The following is a 7176-nucleotide window of genomic DNA, read 5'->3' on the forward strand; positions in this document are numbered from 1 at the left end:
TGTGCCCACTCAACAGAATAGATGATGTTAGGTTTTTGGCATTTTAACTTTTTTAGCAACTTTTTAGAACTTTTTATTTATTTGAAAAACAGAGAGAGACATAGAAAAAGAGATCTTCCTTCTGCTGGCTCACTCCACAAACGCCAGGCAACAGCCAAGGCGGGTCCAGGCTGCAGCGGGGAGCCAGGAACTCCATCTCTGCCTCCCACGGGGGTGGCAAAGACCGAAAGTACTTGAGCGCTTAGCTTAGCTACTGTCTCCCAGAGTGTGCATTATCAGGAAGCTGGAGTTCAAAATAGAGCTGGGACCCAACCTGAGGCGCTTGGATATGCGTTGCAGGCTGTCCAAGTAGCATCTTAACCATGGTGCCCTGTCCCGGTTGTTGCTGCCATTTGGGGGTGAACCAGCGAATGAAAGATAGTGCTTTCTCTCTCTCTCTTTCTGTCTCTCTCTTTCTCTAACTCTGCCTTTCAAATAAAATAAATCTTTGGCCGGTGCTGTGGCTCACTAAGGCTAATCCTCCGCCTGCGGCGCCGGCACACCAGGTTCTAGTCCCCGTTGGGGCACCAGATTCTGTCCCGGTTGCCCCTCTTCCAGGCCAGCTCTCTGCTGTGGCCTGGGAAGGCAGTGGAGGATGGCCCAAGTGCTTGGGCCCTGCGCCCGCATGGGAGACCAGGAGAAGCACCTGGCTCCTGTCTTCGGATCAGCGCGGTGCGCTGGCAGTAGCCACCATTTGGGGGGGTGAACCAATGGAAGGAAGACCTTTCTCTCTGTCTCTCTCTCTTACTAACTCTGCCTGTCAAAAATAAATAAAATAAAATAAATCTTTTTAAGAAATAAAATTTTCGGTAGCATCATATCACGATATTCTTCACATCTCGTTTCAATCAAGACTTTCTCTGCAAGGTGCACAGGTGATGAATGAAAATGGAAAGCTCCTGTCGTGTGTCCTCATTGAGCTACAAACAGCATCGTCCTTCTCCCTTAGGAAGGTTTTGCTGTAAGAGGAAGGCAGCGATCGCAGTCCAAAGCAACACTTTGGAATCATCTCCTTGCCATCACTTGTCCTCAGAGAGCAGACCAGGGGCTTGGTCTGCTTTTGTTGAAGTTTGTGATTTTGTTTTCACTTGGAAACCCGTTCATTGTCATTTGCTAACTGTTCCTCCCCTCCTTCTCCTCTGATACCAGAGTGCCTAGGCCAAGATGGTCACTGCTCCGTGCTTCTCAAGAAGCAGTCTGGCTCAAGAAACAGCTAGTGGGAACTTCCCCGAAACAGGAAGGAACTGGGCATGCTCAGAGAGCTTCCAGGAGGTCAGCGTAGCAGCAGGCAGGAGTGCAGGAGCAAGGGGAGATGGTGTGACACGACGTCCCCAAGGTTGGCAGGGAATCCGATCAGGATGGGCTTTTTTAAAACCAAGGTAAAAACTTTGAGTTTTTTTTTTTTTCTCAGTACAAGAGTAAGCATTGGCGGGGTCTAAGGCATGGCATGGTCTGAATTACGCTTCTAAAAGATTATTCTACAGCAGAGCAGAACCAGGGAGCCCAGTCAGGAGGAAGAGGCTGCAGTGTGGTGTTTTCTCATACTGGCTGGCTGCACGGCTGAGACTTGCAAGGTTAAAGCTATCCGCTACACCTGTTCTACAGGCGGTGCTGAGAGGGAGTCTGTGTGACGCAGCACTGAGGGGCTCCTGAGTGCTCCCCCAGTGGTGACCAGATAACGAGCCTTCTGAGAACTGGTGGGAACTGCAGATCTTCAAAGCAGGAGCACTGAATGGAGAGCCGTGAGCCACCCTTGCTACAGAAGCCTGCCTTGGCATCATGGAAAGAGTACAGACCAGAAGTCAGGAGAGCCCCGATGTCGTGTCTACTCTAGGATGTACAGGATAGGGCCAGCGCTGTGGCGCAGCGGGTTAAGCCACCGCCTGTGATACCACATCCCACGTGAGCACGGTTTGAGTTCCCACTGCTCCACTTCCGATCCAGCTCCCTGCTGATGCACCCAGAAAAGCAGCAGAGGATGGCCCAAAGGGGAGACCTGCAAGAAGCTCCTGGCTCCTGGCCCCAGCCATTGCATGCATTTGAGGAGTGAATCTCCCTCTCTGTAACTCTGCCTTTCAAATTAATAAATAAATTTCAAAAAATCATATGTATATGGTAGGCATTAATAAGAGTTCCAATAACAAACACAGAGGCTTTTATCATTTTAAGTATTTTACTGCTATTTGCTTTGGAAAAACAAGCAAAGGATAAATAAGAGACCTGAAAAGGTTAAAAAGACTTAGACGTTTACAACATTCCTGTGCGTTTGGTCATGGATAAACTTGCCTTGCTTATTAGGCTGCAAGTTCTTTGAAGGAACATCTGTTTTGCTTGATGTTGTACCTTAAGCACAGATGTGGCATACAGTAGATACTCAGCAAATGTATGTTGTGAATGAATGAAGTTCCCTAATTATGTTTTTTCTTTAAAAAAAAATATTGCTGGACACAGAGACAGAGAGAAAGAGACTTGCTATTCACTGGTTCACTCCCCAAATGTCTACCACAGCAGGGCTGGGCTAAAGCCAGGAACTCAATCCAGGTCTCCCAGAGAAGTAGAAGGAACTACTGGGGCATCTCTGTTGCCTCCCATGGTCTGCATTGGCAGGATGCTGGAATCAGGAACAGGGCCAGTAATCAGACCCCACCACCCTAACGTGGGGCACAGGCATGGTAATTGCTAGACTAAATGCCTGTGCCCTGATTCTATTTCTGAAAGTAAATCACTTCAGACAGTCTCTCTTTAAATGCCAAAGTCTGACAGTGTAGGCTCAGTCACAGTGTCAGGTGGCATCTCTGGTGCCCAGGCAAGGGCTATATTTTCTTTCTTTTAATTTATGTATTTGAAAGACAGAATTACAGAGAGGTAGAGGCATAGAGAGAGAGAGGTCTTCCATCCATTGATTCACTCCCCAGATGGCCGCAATGGCTGGAGCTGGGCCAATCCGAAGCCAGGAGCCACCTCCAAGTCTCCCACAAGGATTCAGGGGCCCAAGGACTTGGGCCATCTTCTACTGCTTTCCCAGGCCATAGCAGAGAGCTGGATGGGAAGTAGAGCAACCGGGACTTGAACCGGCACCCATATGGGATGCTGGCACTGCAGGCAGCGGCTTTACCCGCTATGCCACAGCGCCAGCCCTAGGCTTTTTTTCTTAGAGTAACTCCTGCTTATTCTTCCTGCCAACAGGGCTGATAAAGGAACTCATTCCAAACTTAAGGAAATTGATTGATTCTTTAAAGTAACTCAGTATTTGGAATGGTTTATAATTTATAATGGTTCATAATTCAATAAAATTCATGTTTTAATTTCATTTCAAGTTCACACTTTTTAAAGCCAAGAATATTTAACAGGATATGGAACGATAATTGGCAAGATATGAGGATGATTCATTCTTCTAATATCTGGTCATTAAGTTCATGTCATAGGAACCCTCCACCTCACAGGAAGACTTTTGTTAGAGGCTTAAATCAGAAAATAAAGTATAAGGATACTTCAAAAAGTTTGTGGAAAAGTTGAATTTCAATTAAGCTTATTTTGATGAAGAAATATTTGAGGGACTAGCATTGTGGTATAGCAGGTAAAGCTACTGCCTGAGATGCCACCTTCCCATGAGGGTGCCAGTTCATATCCCAGATACTCTACTTCCTATCCATCCGGGAAAAGCAGCAGAAGATGGCCCGAGTGTTTGGGCCCTTTCTACTAATGTGGGAGACCTGGATGAAGCTCCTGGCTCCTGGCTTCAGTGTGGTCCAGTACTGGCCATTGGGGCCATCTGGGGAATGAACCAGCAGATGGAAGATCTCTCTCAATCTCTCTCTCTCTCTCTGAATTTCAAATAAATCTATGAAAAAAACTGAAATCCTTGCACGGATTTTTTCATAATAGTCATTTTCTATAAACTTTTTGAACATCCATGTGTGCATGAATTTCAAAATTTTTTTGCACCAAAATAAACATTTTAATTCCATTTTCCACATATTCTTTGAAGTACCCTCAAACCATGGGTCGGCAAATTAGCCTTACTGCAATACAGCCATTCCTTTAGTTTTCTCTCCTTTGTGTGAATTTTAGCCCAAATTCAGCAGTATTACAGTAGAGCACCATAAGACTGCTACAAAGTGCCTGCAGGGACAGCTTACAGTAGAAAAAGAGGAAGAAAGGAAGGAGGGAGGGAAAGGGTTAAGGAGGGAGGAAGGAGAAAGAAGAGAGGAAAGAGAGGGAGAGGTGAGGAGGAGGAAGAGACGCAAAGGAAGGGCTCCCACACAAGGAAATTTTAAAATACTATTTAAAACCCAAACTACTACCATCTGTCCTTTAAAGAGTTGGCATAATTCCTGTGAATGGGTAAATAAATCTTTCTGTTGGAGCAGAAATTGGGACAGGAGTCCAGATAAGTGATCCATTGTACACAGAGTGTTGTAACAACTAGAGTTGCACATGCACAGGCGGTCCATAGGCCGAGTTGGAGGGTATGAGATTGAGAGAGTTGAATTGCTCTGATAAAGGTGGAAGAATCGTTCACTAGGGTATGTGTAGGGCTTGGGACTTACTGCTAAGAGACGTCCAAGTCCTAATTGTGGGAAAGCCGGCGTGTTTGAAGAGAGCAGTGAAAACTGTTAATTTGTAATTGTTAGCAGTGGCACAAACATGGGCATGTACTAACGCGCATACACGGCTCCAGGCTTCCAAACACAAAGATAAATCCTCGAGAAGCCCAGCGCATCCTATGCAGGAATCATCCTGGAAATCAGGATAAAAGGGCTGTGTTCCACATCTTTGGGCAGCTTGGTGGGGACAGGAGTGAGCAGTCTGGAGCAGTAAGGTCGTCCCTGCACTGAACTGCATTGAGTGAGGCAGGAGCTCAGAGTCCAGGGGAAATGGAGAAATTCCAAATCACCTTCTACCCTTCAATCTTACTGGGATACATGGGAGTTTCATACCTTATAAAACTGGGTTATTTGACATTCTTGTAAATTTTTTATTGATTTATTTACGACACGGGGCGGGGTAGAGAGAGAGAGAGAGAAAGTTCCCGTCTACTTGTTCACTTCCCAAAAGCACACAACAGTCAGGGCTAAGCCAGGACTTAGCCACAAAATTAATCCAGGTCTCTCATATGGGTGACAGGAACCAGTAACTTGAACCTTCATTGCTACCTCCCAGAGTCCATATTAGCAGGAAGCTGGAGTCAAGAGCCAGAGGCGAGGGGCTGGCACTGTGCACAGTGGGTTAAGCTGCAGACTGCAACACTGGTATCCCATATGAGCAACTATTCCAGTCCCAGCTGCTCTATTTCCAGTGCAGCTCCCTACTAATGCACCTGGGAAAGCAGCAGATGGCCGCCTGAATGCTTGGGCCCCTGCACCCCTGTGGGAGACTAGGATTGAGTTTCCTGGCTCCTGGCTCCTGGCTTCAGCCTGGCCCAGCCCTGCTGTTGGGAAATAAACCAGCTGATGGTAGATCTCTCCCTCTCCCCTCTCCCCTCTCCCCTCCCTCTGTAACTCTGCAGGAGTAAACCAACTGATGGAAGATCTCCCTCTCTCTGTCTCTGTCTCTCTGTAACTCTACCTTTCAAATAAATAAATCTTGTCAAAAAGAGGCAGAGGTGAATATTGGACTCAGGCATTCTGTTATGGGATGCAGGCTTAGCAATTAGGCTAAACACATACTCTATGGGGTTACATTTACATTTTAATTCTAAAAACAAGGTATCTGGGATGGCATCTGGTAATCTTTCTGTCTTTTCTATTAGTCTCTTAGCTACGCAATTAAGGAACTAAGATTTAAACATCTTTGTACTCTCAAAGTCTAGCATAGTATCTGGCATATAATAGAAGTTTAGCAAATGTTCTTAACTAAATGAATAAATGAGCAAACCTAGATTCATATAATGGCATAATTGTTTTATTAAATCAAGTGTCGTAAGGTTGTATTTATGAAATGTATGAAGTTTGTATTCCTTAAATAAAAGGTTTCTGGGAAAAATAAATAAATCAAGCGTTGGCATAACCCAGATTTCTTATTCCAGAATTGGAAATCAGAATTGATTTTAGTCATACCTGTCTCTGGTCTCTAGGTGGCAGTGTTTTCTTGTATGAAATTATTTTGAGAAGCGTATACATGCATTAAAAATGCAATTTGTAGCTTATTTCTGTTAGAGCCAAGAAGGAATAAAATTACTTGATATGCTGGATTTCTTCCCCAATTTCAACACAAATGAGAATTACTAGTAGCTCTTGAATTCAGACAGGTTCCAGGATCTTGAAGGTAAATACAAATTGGTATGTTTTCTTTACAGAACACTTGTATTCCTTCAAAATATGAAAACCTGAGGCAGAGAGAGTAGTCATATGTCTAGAAATAATGCATCTCCCAACAGAGAGGGAAGCCAGTTTATATACAGAGTAAAGCGTTCAATTTGAATTTCGGATAAACAAGGAACACTTTATCCATATAAATATGTCTGGTGCAATATTTGGGACATAGTTATACCAAAGAAGAACTCCTTGATTATCTGAAATTCAAATTTAACTGAGAAACCTGTATTTTCCTAAAATCCTAAACTGGCAATTTTAGCAAATATTTGGTTGTGAGGAAAGAATTGAGTGTAGTGGTTAAAATGCTGCTTGGGACACTCACATCACCCATCTGCCTGGGTTTGAGTCCCAGCTATGCTGCCTGCTGCAGCTTCCTGCTGATGGTCACCCTCAAGTGCTTGGGCCCCTGCCACCCACAAGGAGGACCCCGATTGAGTTCCCAGCTCCTGGCTTCAGCCTGGCTGAAGAGATCTCCTGGCTGGGAGATCTCTGTCTGTATGTATGTCTTTCTCTCAGTCTCTCTGCCTTTCAAATAAATATAAATAATTTTTAAAGTAATTAAAAAATAAATGCCTCCACCAGCTCTGCAAGGCAACATGCTGCGTCTTTATTTGGAGAGACAGAACAGCAATAGCTGGCAGCATAGGCTTCCCTGTACATCTGACTTTACTGCTCTTTGTGTTCTAGCCATGCAGACTGGAGCCGCACAGCTGACTAACTCACCTTCAGGGAGCTCAGCCCTGCAGCAAGTGAGGATGGTAAAGCCTAAACTGGTTATTTATTTTAAAGATTGGTTTATTTATTTATTATTTATTTGAAA

Source organism: Oryctolagus cuniculus, chromosome 5 (genome assembly GCF_051225735.1).
Source record: "Oryctolagus cuniculus isolate XC-2025 breed Fujian yellow rabbit chromosome 5, ASM5122573v1, whole genome shotgun sequence".
Taxonomy (NCBI): Eukaryota; Metazoa; Chordata; class Mammalia; order Lagomorpha; family Leporidae; genus Oryctolagus; species Oryctolagus cuniculus.